Raw genomic sequence first — 14,493 nt, 5'->3', positions numbered from 1 at the left:
AAGCCAATTCAAGGGTCTAGAGGTTTGCCCTAACTGATTCGGCCCAAAAAACTGGGACTTGGAGCCAAACTTTCCTTAAAATAAATCCCATAATTCTTTTAGCATGTGAAGATTTGAACCCAAGAACTCATGGTTACAAAGACCATAGTTTCATTTGACCATTGAGTCACTTAAGTGATTTCATCATTTTTCTTCAATTTAATATTTGAATGTGTATAACAAGTAATGTAAGAGGTATTGTTTACAAAATTTAAATTATAATGATAAGTTCTGTAATATATATTAATATAATATGATAATCTACAAATTAAATTACTCAATTTAAAGGTAATATAAGTTTTGAACTGTATATGATTATTACCATTATTGAAAACAAAAGTTTTTAAAGAACATGTTCCTTCTTTTTTTTTTTTTGGGGGGGGGGGTTAAAGAAAGAACAAGTTCCATGGGTAGACCCAAGAACAAATCTTGACAAAGTAGGTTCCAATTCCAATTTGTAGACTATAGGTTTTGCATTGGAACCAAGCCAAAGAGACCCATGCTCACCCCTATTTTTAGCAAAATAATTTATTTATATTAGGGTAAATTACTTTAAGTCTCACCTTGTAGTTTCTAAGTAGCAATAACTACTTTAACCTCCCTAAACTTTGACCTCTACAAAAACCTCCCTCTACATTTCCAATAAGAACTTTCACCTCACTAGACAATGGGCCAAGTTAAGTGGTAAACTTGCATATTAGGTTTAGGTTTGACACTAGAAAGACACAACACCAAAAAGGCTTTGACCAGTTGGTGTGTTGTCGTAGGCACCCAAAAATAAAACCTATATTCTCAAAAACAAATGCAGTAGTGCGAATAAGGATCGTTCCCACAGAGAGTATCTAGCCTAGTTTTTGTGCTGCGTGAACAAAAATCGAAGGGGGGTTTGAGTATAATGAAAACCAAAATAAAAAAAAAGAAAATCAAATGAGAAACAATGCAAATCAAAGTACTGAAATTAAACAAAAGAACGAGTCTTGGTCTAAATCAACATCCACCATCAGAATTTCACTACTACTCATTGATGCAAAGATATGTCAATTCAGACTTTGAATATTCATGGTAGGAATTATTTTCCTGTATCTCCCTAATCATAGTTAATTGGAAAACAAGCAATCCTCTTAACCTTTACTACTGAACAATTTCTAAACAAACATTAAAGATTTAATCCAGCAGTTGCCTTAAGCATTAGAGATCGATGAAGCTAAACAACACAAGCACAAGCAGTTGCATTTAATTCAATCGAGTGTTCTTCCTAAGATCTAACAATTTCTGACACAGCAAATCATTAAACCCTAGTTGCTTCGTAGATTAGAGGGATCAAACAATTACGGATCTGATATCTAACCTAGTAGTAGATTGCAGCGAATAATAAACTAGTAGGCCTCCTAGCAATCAGACGAAATAATCATAAACATGAACATAGAAGAACATTCGATATTCAAAGCATAAATCAAACAATAAAAAATAAATTAGATCTCACAGTTTTGTTGATTTTGAAGCTTCTGTTTCTTTCGACCAAGTATCAGAATTTAGCCGCGCATGGTCATGGTGAAAACTCAAGAAAGAATTGGAGAGGAATAAGAGAGGGGGCGGCAACCTAGGTCTGATTGTCTCTTTCTTGTTTTTCCTCTCCTCTTTTCTTTTCTCTCTACTTTCCATTCCCCAAGAGAAGCCTACAAAATCTCCTAAAATTCCACTCTAGATAACAGTCTCCAAGTCTGACTTACCAAGAAAAATATTAAAAATAAGATAAAACAAAGTTCTAATGTAAGTGGGAGAGTGGTGATTTCGCATATGAAAACTTGCAGGCTAAGGAACGTTTTCAACATGTCAATAGTGCAGTTATAGCTACTTCGTACCCGATTTCGACCTCGATTCAGTCAGTATCTATCAAAACTCAAAACATTTTTTTTGATGAATTCTCAAAACTCAAAACATTAAAGTTGTATAGGTTTTCCTTATCGTTCCAACGCATCTTGAATCATGTTAATCAAAGTTTGGATGAGAGAGTTATACCCAAATTACGACGCGGTGCCGAAACTATCTAGAATTACCCAATTAGCTTTATTTTTCACTTAACGCCTCCATTTGTGCCCTAAATCAAAATATAAGAATAATGAGTCCATTTAGGCACTAAATAAGTATAAAAGACTACACATTAAGGGAGAAAAATATGATATTTTACATTCTCATCACCAGTCAAAACCCCTTGTGTAATTTGATGAAATCCTACTTGATTTATTACCATTTCTATAATGCCGATTGATTGGTGTTGATGCTCGGATGTCCTCGGCTAATCCGAGCATCAACACTATCAATTCACTCCTAAACCCGAGTGGGACCGAGGTATCCAAGGTTCGAGAACTGAGATGGCCGAGGACCATTGTCCAAGCTAGGAGGGATTTGAGGTCTGAGGTTTGAGGCCTGACGCTTGCTATGTCTCGCATCCAAGGTGACCGAGGACCAGGAGGTTGGTTCTGTAAAGAGAAGAGCGTTAGAGACCCTCGGTGAAGAATTGAGGTAAAGACTCCGATTATCAAGTTAGTACCAAGGTACGGAGCAGATAAGGTTTGAGGTGCGAGCACCTAAACGAGGTCACAAGAGAGTAAGATATCTCAAATGCTAGTGAGAAAGTTCAAGTGTCTGATCTTTTACCTAGAGGGGGTCACCTCCTATTTATACTTGAGGTCACCTGGGGGCTGCAGAGCCCAGACGGTTGAGATGGAGCCCGCACGCGGGGAGCACAACCATCCAAGGCCTCCATGTGGCCTTGTGCCATTAGCTCCCGGAAACCCGTCGAGTTAGGCAGCGCGCGTTTGCTAATTGGTTCCACTCTAACCCATGCATCTTGACACGTGTGAGCCGGCAAATGGACAGGTCCATCTACGCCTACATCATTTCCCCCCACTCCCGAGGCCGTGGAGGAGATCCGAGCTAGGAGATCCTCGGTTTCGGCCGAAGGAAGTGCATTGACTTATGTTAGGAGGCGTTGGTGGACCTTTTGTGCACGTCATGGCTTGTAGTGGCGTCAGTTTGCCTATGTTCTGTGAGGATGGATGTGGAGGCTCCCTTTGGGAGGCCTTGGCTTTGGATTTGAGATTACTACTGCATGTGGACGAGGGAAGGCCTTGCCCCCAGCCTTGTCTCCATGCTAGCACGATGGTGAGACTGTTGAGGCCTTGGCATCAACTGAGGGTGTCGAGGAGAAAGCGCTTGGGTGCCTGAGCTTGTAACTTAGCTGCTTTCGTGAGGGGAGTTTCATTTCATGATGCCACAGGCCATGGAGGAGGCAGATTTTGGTACCAAGTCTGGATCGCGTGTGTCGCGGGTCCCCAAATCGGTGAGTTGGGCCCATGCCTACGATGAGTCATGATGTCGTTTCCGTAGGGGGATGGAGCGTGGGTGAATCGGGTCGTGCATTCACTGGGCCAGCGTAGCTGGGTGGACCAATGAGTTGTGGTGAGGAGGCAGGCTGGTTCGCTCGCATCATTTCGTCTTCCCGAGGTGAGTGACGCATGTCAGTTAGCAGACGAGACTATAGAGGCGGTCTTTGGATAGCCGCTGGATTTGGTGTGATCTGGATCGTCCATTTTCCTTTAAATAAGGGCCTTAGTTGCGCATTTTCTCCCCATTTGCTTTCGAGTGTCTGCTTCCTAGAGCCTTCGGTTTTAGTTCTCGTCCTCATCCTCATCCTAGGTAAATGCCTCGCCATGTCTTTCTCAAATTCCGGTACAGAGTGCTATGAACTCCCGTGCTCCTCCGGAGTGAGCTCCTACCATACCCCAACCCTTGTCAGCTCCGGCTGGGACTCATCGATTGTCGAGGTCCCAGCCCCGCACCGAGTGGTCGAGGTGCTGAGGGAGAGGTCCCAGCCCCGCACCGAGGCTCATCGATTCTCCCTGTGAAAGTGTCAAGTCTGTGGTTCCTAGGGAGACCGAGGGATCCCCCTTAGTGGAAGAGGGGGAACCGATTGCCGAGCTCAGCCCGAGGGCGGTGCCCGAGTATGCTGCCAGAGGGGTGCACATAGAGCGTTTATCGCGCTCGGAGCATGACAACACCTTAGACTACAACCAGGTGAAATCCTTAGGTAGGAGGTACAACATCCCTCGGTCTTATAGGCTGAGCATCCCTGACACAAGTGATCGGCTGTGGACGCCAAAGGAGGGGAAGATCTATGTCTACCAACACTTCTTGGAGTTCGGCCTCAAGTTTCTCCTTCATCTGCTAATACCCAAGCTACTGAAGTGGTACGAAATTACCCTTAGTTAGTTAGTCCCTAATGCCCTTAGAACCATCATCGCCATGCTGGCGGTGGCTCGGCTTTGAGACGTGGACCTAAGGGGTGGTCCTTCAAGTCGGGCTAGGGGAAGATGTATCTAGCTGCCAAGAAGTCTAAGCCAATGCTTCGGGATGATGAAGTTGCCATTGTAACCCATCTTCTTTTGTTGGGAACTCTTCGGGCCAAGCCCCTGGTGGAGGTTGTGCTCTCTCTTGTTTTTGCAGGGCTCAACTTTGCTTCTCCCGGTCCCTGTGTCGGCTACTTCACACGTTGGTTGTCGCTATACATCAAGGTATTGATCCTTTGTTTCCTTTTGCAGAGATGTTGCTCGATGCCAAACGGATGCTACTGGAGAGTTCCCTAGTGAGGAAGAAGGGCCTCGCTAGGGGGACTTTAGGAGGGCCAACACCGAGGAGGCCTGTTGAGGTGATGCCGATTCAAGGGGAGAGGGGGTCCGCACTTGTAGGGGGACCCCTCGGCCACTGGCCCCCACTAGAGGGGGTGGTGGAGGAAAGAGGCCGGTAGAGGGGAGCTAGCCGAGGGAGGCTAGCAGGAAAATGCCAACTGAGGTGCTGCCTGCACCTCCGACCAAAAGGCCGGTGCACAAGGACTGTCCTGTTGAGGGCGGTGAACCAAGGAAGGAGCCTCCTGCTGCTCCGAGGAGGCCGTCTGCCAAGGGGCTTGCAACCAGACCCTCATCTACCCCTCCTTCTTCGTTGGAGCCAACCAAGGAGGGGGAGCGCCTCTGCCTCTGTTCCGCCCCAAGTGGAATATCCGCGAAGGGGATTCTATTAACGCCGAGGGGGTCGGTAGGGCCCTGATCAAAGGGATGATCCCTCTGGGGGATCGCTTTAGGATAATGCAGACTAATCCCCTCATCGTCTAGGATGAGGGGTTGGACCATTTGGCTGAGGTGAGTGCTTTTGACTTGTTATCTACTGGCTTTTGCTTGCTATGCTAACGATGTATTTATTGCAGGTCTGCCGCCACTATGTTGGCCTAGGAGATCAAGTCGGCCTTCTTCTCGATCACATGCACTGGCATGAGAAGAAGAACGATGAACTCAGGGTGCAGGTGGTCTCCATGGAGAGCAATCGAGACGAGACCCTCTCGGCACTGGGCGAGGAGAAGTAACTCCGATAGATGTTGGAGAATGATTTGAAGGCTGAGCAGGCTCGACTCACCCGAATCCATGAGCAACTGAAGAAGTCCGAGGAGGAGCGGGCTCGCCTTGATGGGGTTGCATTGGAGGCCCAAAGGCAGGCAACGAATGCCGAGGCCCAGGCGTTGGAGGCCGAGGCCAACTATCAGAACACTATTCTGGTCTAGCAACAAACTCTAGAGTACCAGAGGGATTGGTTTCACATTTAAATAGGTATTACAAACATTGGTAATACATCTAGAGATTTTCCGAGTTCCATGTCCAAGGGTCTGTTTTCCCATTTAAATGCTTGAGCCGAAAGGTGCCGAGGCTGACGACTTGCTTGATTTTATAGGGACCTTTCCAGTTGGGGCCGAGCTTGCCTACACCGAGCTCGAGCATCATGACCTTCCTAAGGACGATGTCTCATTCTCGGTAATATCTTTCTTTGACCCTTGAGTTGTAGTAGCGGGCCACTCTCTGTTGGTAGGCCGCCACCCTGATTTGTGCCTGCTCTCAGACTTCTTTCAATAGGTCCAAGTTCATTTTGAATGCTTCACTGTTCTTAGCCTCATTGTACACCTCAGTTCGAAGTGTCGGCTGGCCGATCTCTACTTGAATAACAACCTCGGTGTCGTAAGTTAGGTGGAACGGGGTCTCTCCCATGGCTGTCTAAGGTGTGATATGATATGCCCACAGGACATTGCTTAGTTCGTTGGCCCATAGGCCTTTTTTGCTCTGTCGAGTCTGGTCTTCAGTCCATCTAGGATAGTTCAGTTGGTGATCTCGGTTAGGCCATTCGTTTGGGGGTAGCCTATCGAGGTGTACTGCTATTTGATGCCGAGGAAGGCTCACCATTCTCTAAACCGCACGTTGTCGAATTGCTTTCCGTTGTCCGTGACCAGCATGTGGGGCTGGACGAAGTGGCCAATGATGTTTTTCTAGAAGAAACTCTGGATCGCCCGGGCTGTGATGGTGGCCAGGGGCTTGACTTTGACCCACTTGGTGAAGTAGTTGATGGCGACAAGGAGCTACTTCCTGCTTCCGGTTGCTTGAGGGAAGGGGCCAAAGAGGTCCATGTCCCATTTGGTAGAGGGCCAAGGACTGCTGAGGGCCGATAGTATTATGGCCGGCCAATGGCTGATGTTGGAGTACCTCTGGCACTTGTCACATTTTCGCACCAGCTTGGCCGCATCCTTCTGAAGGGTCAACCAAAAATACCCTTGCCATAATGCTTTTTAGGCTAAGGTTCTACCTCCGAGGTGGTTACCGCAGATGCTTTCATGAATTTCTCAAAGCACATATTCGTCATCCTCCCGATGGAGGCATTGGAGGTAGGGCAAGGTAAATGACCTTCGGTATAGCTTTCCCTCAAGCAAGGTGTAGTGAGTGGCCTGACATCAGATTCGCTTGGTTTGGTACCTATCGTCGGACAACTGCTCGGTCAAGAGGAAGTCGATAGTGGGATCCATCCATGATGGCTCAGCCTGGACTGGGAGGACATGAGCTTCTTCAATGGAAGGTCGAGCTAGTTTCTCCACACGAACTGTACAGCCGAGGGCCGTGCTCGAGGTGCTTGCCAGCTTGGATAGGGCGTTGGCTCTCATGATCTCAGACTGCGGGACTTTCTGTAGGGAGAAGTGCTGAAAGTGGCGGGCTAGTTCTTGCACTTTGGTGAGGTGCCTAGCCATGCTTTGTTCTCTGGCCTCGTACTCGCTGTTTACTTGATTCACCACCAGTTGAGAGTCATTGAAGACCTTAATGTGCTGTGAGCCAAGGTCCTTAGCGAGTTACAATCCAGCAAGGAGGGCTTCATACTTGACTTCATTGTTGGATGTCGAGAAGTCAAACCTCAACACATACTCCACTTTGGTATTGTTGGGTGAGAAGTATGAGGCTAGCTCCAATTCCTTTAGAGTTGGATGACCCGTCAATGAATAGCTTCCAAGTGGGCCAAGATTCCTAAGTTGGCTAAGGTCCTCCTTTGGGGGCTCGGCTAAAGGTGCACTCTGTCACAAAATCCGCCAAGGCCTAGGCTTTGATTGCTGGCCTTAGCTGGTGCTGGAGGTCGAACTCGGAGAACTGAACAACCCATTTAGTTAGGCATTCCGAGGCCTCGAGCTTAGTGAGGATGGCTTTGAGAGGTTGATTTGCCAGGACCGTGATTGTTCGGGCTTGAAAATACAACCTAAGCTTCCTGGCCAATACCCCAGGGCAAAGGCTAACTTCTCCACCTTGGGATATCGGGTCTCGATGTTGTAGTAGAGGACTTTGCTGACATAGTAGATTGACCTCTGCACTCCGTCCTCTCTGGTAAGGACTGAGCTGATGGCCTTGTCCCCGGTTGACAAATACAGGTACAAGATATCTCCTGGGAGGGGACGAGTGAGGAGGGGGTGAGGCGAGGTAGGACTTTAGTTCTTCGAAGGCATGCTAACACTCTTCCATCCATTGAAAATCTTTTATCTTCTTGATGGCTCAGAAGAAGGGTAGGTAGCGGTCAACCAACTTTGACATGAAGCGATAGAGGGCGGCCACTCGGCCGGGTCAGTCTTTATGTTTCCTTTACCGACCAAGGTCGTGCCATATCCAATATGGCTTGGATATTCTCTGAGTTAGCCTGTATGCCTCGTTGAGTGACGATGAAGCCCAAGAATTTGCTTGAGGTGACGCCGAAGGCAAACTTGCTGGGGTTAAGCTTCATATTATACCTCCACAAGGTGTTGAAGGTCTCGTCTAGGTCTGAGGTGTGTGTCTCGACCTTCAGGCTTTTCACCACCATGTTGTCAATGTAGGCTTCAATGTTCCTCCCCATCTGGTTCTTGAAGACTTTGTTAACAAGGCACTAGTAGGTGGCCCCAACATTGTTGAGGCCGAAGGGCATAACCTTGTAACAATAAGTGCCATGCTCGGTGATGAACGAGGTCTTATCATCATCCTCAGGATGCATCTTGATCTGGTTGTATCCAAAGAAGGCATCCACTCATCCTCATAATCTTCTTCCATATCCAAAACGGTGAAGTCAACAGGAATAATAAATTTATCTACTTTTACCAATTGTAGAGAAGCAGTGGTAGGTGTTGGCTCCTTCAACCCAAGCTTCCTGAAGACAGAATAAGGCATCAAATTAATTCTTGCACCAAGATCACATAAAGCTTTATCAAAATTAATTTTGCCAATGGTGCACGGAATAGAGAAGCTCCTTGGATCCTTGAGTTTTGGAGGTAATTTATTTTATAGGATTGTTGAGCATTTCTCATTAAGTTTTACCATCTCTAACTCCTCCAACTTTCTTTTGTTTGAAATTATTTCCTTTAAAAATTTGGCATAACTTGGCATCTGAGAAATAGCATCAAGAAGAGGAATGTTAATGTGCAACTTTTGAAACACCTCTAGAAATTTAGAAAATTGCTTATCCAAGTTAGTGTTAAGAAATCTTTTAGGAAAAGGAATATGAGGTTTGTAGGATTTTAAATTAAGAGTAGAAGAACTTCCCTTTTTCTCCATTGATGACTTGTAGTCTCCTTCTTTGGCTTCAAGGTTTTGGCTTTCATCCTCTTTTACCTACTCATCATCTTTTTCTTCTTTTCTAAGTTCTTTTCCACTTCGCAGAGTGATGACCTTTACTTGTTCCTTAGGATTTTTCTCGGTATTGCTAGGTAATCCTCCTTGTGGCCATGCCGAAATTGCTTGAGCAAGTTGTCCAATTTGAGTTTCTATCCCTTGAATTCTTGCTTCTGTACTGTTGATAAATTTTGCCATCATATCCTTTAAATTTGGCTTCTTCTCTTGTGGATTTTATTGTTGTTGCTGCTGAAAGCCGGGAGGTGCTCTTTGTTGGTTATTACTCCAAGAAAAATTTGGATGGCATCTCCATCCTGGATTGTAAGTGTTGGAGTAGGGATTGAAATTGGACCTGTTGCCACCATAAGAAACAAAATTAGCTTGTTCAGAAGAAGAAGAAAATGGATTTCCTACTTGGCATTATAGTTAGAGTTGATAATGGATGAGCTATGTAAAATGTGATTGAGAAACATACAATTCTTATATATGTTCACAAAATCCTTATATACAACCATGAGACAACCCAATTCCTGTGAACTTGTCAACTTTCTCATAATGATTTCTTGTGAACTTATTATTTCAACACCTTTGTATTTCTTTCACTCAATCACTCCATACCATACATTGAGGAGTGAGAGAATACCGATAAGAATGTGAAGCTGAAAAACCATGTGACCTAATGAAATTCAACAAGTTAAGGTGTTTGGTTCATTTTAATATTCCCGTGCATTCTTATAACCAATAAAATTAGCAAAATATTTATCTCATTTTGATTACTTGGGTCATAAAGCCAACCTTATGTCATAGTAGAGATTTAAAGTCTTTGTGAGGATATTTGATTAAAGTGAATTAGGACCATCTTCTTTCTATTTTTTTCTTACCTTTTTTCTACTTTTTAAGGTTGAAAGTAGACCATGAACTATATTTTGGAGTTGGAATAAGGCCGTATCCATCCATCTTCAACATTACCAGAGATGGAAGCGGTGGCAAGTAGATTCCATTTTGCTCATTGAGACAGGTCACTGAAGGTAGCCACCCTGACCTAATATTACCAAATAATAGAAAATATGTTGGTATCGGTGGTCTTACCCAAGAGGGGGTGAAGCTGAGATAGTTGAGGCTTGCATGGTTGATGTTTTGACTAACTATGATAGTTGTGTTAGTACCGATGGTTTTACCTAGATAGGTGTGTGTAAGAATGGTGGTGAGGCAGTATAGAGTGGTCTCCTTGAAAAACGAAGATGGAGTGAGGCTGCGGTTGGAGTTGTAGGTCGTGATAGTGGGTATGTCCTTGGTTACTTGGGAGTTTTAGGAATGTTGGGTGATGGTGGGAATGAAATTCCGGTCTCGGGGTTGTACTTCTTTCTCCCTTTTATAGGGAGGATCCTGAGGCTTTTAAGAAAAGGATCCATAAAGGATACCTTTCCTACTAGCAAAGGGAATCTATTCCTTTACATTGATGACCACGGGACGACCATTGGGGTTTCACCATGTGTCTAGTGAGATCCTCTAGAATAAAGTTTCCTTTCTTCCGAGGATTCTCACATGGCACGTGCTGGCTATGTCCCCTTAGGGGTTATCCTACAGACACGTGTCAGAGAGGGGATCTTGGTTTAGTCGGCGTGTTCGGGTTTGTTACAGACACACGATGCCATCTTTTGTTCGTTGCTGTTTTATATTGTCGTGTGTTGCTTATCATAGGTTTTTGCTGCTTTTCTCTGCTCATTGCAGGTCCTAAAAGGTGTTTTATGCTCATCGCATGCCTCAGGTGACTTCTTGTGCTCATTGTAGGATCGTGAGTTTTTTGCTATTTTGGTGGAGTATTTCTGTGCCATTGAAGGGGTGTCCTGACCTAGATTTCTCTAAATGGTTTTCCTTTGATGTCTTCACCATAATTATGGTGATGATGAACCACATGTACTTACAATTAGCCCCCTACTTATTGGTAAGAGTATTCTTATCGATAAGCACACTTCATGGTTTTGCCCGTTGTCTAGTTCTATGGTCACACTGAGTGAGGCAGGGTTTGGTATTTTGTGCGTTATGCTTGTATGCTTACGATGGTGGGAATATATATCGAAGTGATTAAAATTGGGTTCTTACTGGCGGTTAGGACTTAGAACAAATTTTGCTTGTTTACTATTCATCATGAGAGCATAATCCTTTGGTTATGTTGCATCCTTATGCTTTTGGCTTTAATGGTTGGCTTGTTTCAAGGAGTGCATGGGGTGAGGCTTTATGTGTGGTGGCTATCGCTAATGCCTTTGTTTCGTGGTCGGTGTGACTTCTCTTGTAGCTCCCTTGTTTCTTGATAGAAGGCATTATATTGAGAAACAAGTAGAGCGAGTAGGCCGTAATTTTAATTTTCAGCCTCCTATGTCTGGATAGAATGCTTTCTATCGAGAAACATACATATGTATTTCATCGAACACACTATTTTTATATTCCCCTTGTGCTGTGGAAAGATGTATTACTGGGGTTCATAGAGTGGAGTACCCATCCCCTTGTGGTTGAGGTAGCTTGTGATTGTTCGAGCCATCATGAGATAAGGGTGGTTACTTCGCTGGTGAGTTAGGGTGTGTGTTTTGTAACAGTTGGGGCTGTAATGATTATTGCTGCGTGGTGCTCTATTTAAGTTGTCTGTGGAAATGCCTCACCTTTTAGGGGTATTTCAGTAATTTTGTGATGTTTTATTTCCCGCTAAACTATTGGAAATGAGATGACAGGCGAAGGGAGTTTCCCTTCTTCCCTAAGTTTTGTTTTGCGCTAGGCATTTGGTGTGCTTGAGAGGTTGATGGGACGAGAGATCCATCGTATGGACGCTCAAATCTTGCAGAATAAAGGGGCGAATTTCAAAAATTTTTCTCTCCCTTTCAACTGGGAATCACATTCCCTATTTAGAAAATCATATTTTCAAGAATTAATCTTGAACCATAAATTGAACCAAAAGGAGTAGGAGAGGATTATACCTGATACAGAGAAAAAGTATCTCCCAACGAAGGTGTTCACGCCTAAGGAAGGATCCAAAGACTACTCCCATTGAAGATGGCGTAGTACAGGATAGAGCAGAATCAGCAGTATTCTTCTCCAAGAATTCTGTCATTCACAAGAAACAGCAGGATGGCACGTGAGCACAACTTCCTATCAAATCTTTCTCAAAGAATTGATGTCAAGATCAAATATTGACTTCTCCCACAACTGGAGATTGAACTGGATGTCTGGCGGCTGCAGGAAGGAGGCGGCAAAAAGATCTTTGCAGGGATTGCAGAAATCCTTCATCTCTGATTTCGGCTCTGAAGAAGATCTGATTATGTGATTCTTTCTAAAGGTTGCCGCCCCTCCTGCTTTTGTAACCCTAAAAGATCAGCTCCTAATCCAATTAGGAGCTTCTGATCCAAATCATATTTGGATCAAACCTCTCTTTAGGTGATAAGGATAAACCCTTATCTTATCTGCAGATTAGATCAACATTCTCCTAATCTCATTAGGAGGTTTCTAGATCTGAATCGTATTCAGATCTGGACTCTTTGAGTGGATAGGGTTAAGACCCTATCCTATCTGCTGATCCATCTCAGAATTCGCCCATATTTAACTTATTAAATAAGTCTAGTTCGAAATGGGCTTTAGGCCCATTAAGCTTATGTGCTCACTTAACCTTCCTAACTGCTGCCCAGTTGGGCTTCCGTGTATGGCATGGGACCCAAGCATTGATCTACACATCAGCCACATTCTTGATCAAATCCTATACATTTAGTCTAAAAAATAAAAAAAAATTATTTACAGACCGAATTGAATGAAATAAATAAATAGAAAAGAAAAAGGGTGCGCAGACCATCTGCGCTAAAACTGCACTGCGATCTCCAGGTTTGAACAGTCCATTAAATCAAAATAAATAAAGAACAATTCCAAATAAATTTTGGATTTAATAGAAATTAATTTCAGATCAATCGCCCTTAACAAGAAACAGTTTCTTGAAAAAAAAAAAGACAATCTGCGCAATCTTGAAAGAACACCTTCTATCCATCTGCGCAGGGTCAGATCTGATTTTCTTTTGGTTCAAGATTCGAACCTGGCTCTGATACCACTGAAAGAATGGTAGGATCCATCTAATGGACGCCATAAAGGTTGCGGAATGGGTGGGGCGAATTTCAAAAATTTCCTACCTTCTCCCAACTGGGAATCATATTCCCTGAATTTAGAATACAATATTCAAGGATCTACTTGAACCCTAATCAAACCAGATCTGTACCAAAAGATAAATGGGAGGATTATACCTGATCCGGAGAAGCAGTATCTCCCAAAGTTGGTGTTCACGCCCAAAGAATGCTCCAAGATCTGTCCCTGCTGAAGATGACACAGCTGTGGATGGAACAGAACCAGCAGGGTGCGTCCTACACACTGGATCCTTCACAAGAATCCCCTGGATGTACTAAACACTGAATTCTTTCAGTCTTTCTTGCAAGACTGATGTCAAGAACTGGTTTCTTGACTTTCTTTTCTGCAAAGATCAAATCTTGCAACAATGCAGATGGCGGCGGCAGGAGGAGATTTCCAGAAACGAAAAGGCTGAACTGTTTTCTTTTCTGGAGAGAATGAGATCTAATCTCAATTCGCAGGAACCTTTCTTGCTTACCAGAACCTCTTGGATCGAAATCTGATTTCCTTCTCTTGGTTCATTCGAAAATCTCCTCTCTTTTCTTCTTGATTAAGAAATCTCCTAATTAGGAGTTATCCCAATCCAAATCAGTATTTGGATAGGGGATAATCTTAATCCCTTTCCCAGATAGAGTTAGCTTACTCCTGATCTTATCAGGAGGTTACCAGATTCAAATCTGATTTGAATTTGGTCTCTAAGAGTGGATAAGGCTAAGAGCCCAATCCTTTTTGCTAACTTCAATCTCAAATTCGCCCCATTGATGGGTGATCATATCAGCCCACCTCGAAATGGGCTTTTGGCCCATTAAGTATTCAGTGTTTAATTAGTTTCCAATCTGCTGCCCAGTTGGGCTTCTTTGTATGGCGTGGGACCCAAGCATTGATCTACACACCAGCCACATGGGTTCGGCCCAGCCTTTAATACAAGGCCCAGCCAAATTCACTGAAAATCTCAATGAACCCCTTGAGTCCATCGTATGAACCCTATGGGCCCAACACTTACATTAAGTGGTCCCTGGGCCAAGCCATCTTATAAAAACCCAGGGACTGTGGGCAGGTGCAAGATTAGCCCATCAGGTATTGTCCTAAATGGTCTTACACTTAACCTCTCAGCCCTTAATGATCAAGCACTGCCCGACAAGAGAGGACCTCTCCCTCGGCTGCAAGGAACAGTGCCGCACTCTCCTCTCACATGGATCCCGGGAATTAAAACCATTTGCAAACATTTTGAAACCGTACATATATATGTAAATATATTAATTTTGCAAAAACAAAATTCCAACGATTGAAATCAACTGCCGGCAGTTTGGTT

Source organism: Nelumbo nucifera, chromosome 5 (assembly GCF_055504915.1).
Source record: "Nelumbo nucifera cultivar China Antique chromosome 5, China Antique-T2T, whole genome shotgun sequence".
In the NCBI taxonomy this organism is placed as follows: Eukaryota; Viridiplantae; Streptophyta; class Magnoliopsida; order Proteales; family Nelumbonaceae; genus Nelumbo; species Nelumbo nucifera.
The sequence above is the reverse complement of the archived record's forward strand: the minus strand, read 5'-3'. Positions refer to the sequence as shown.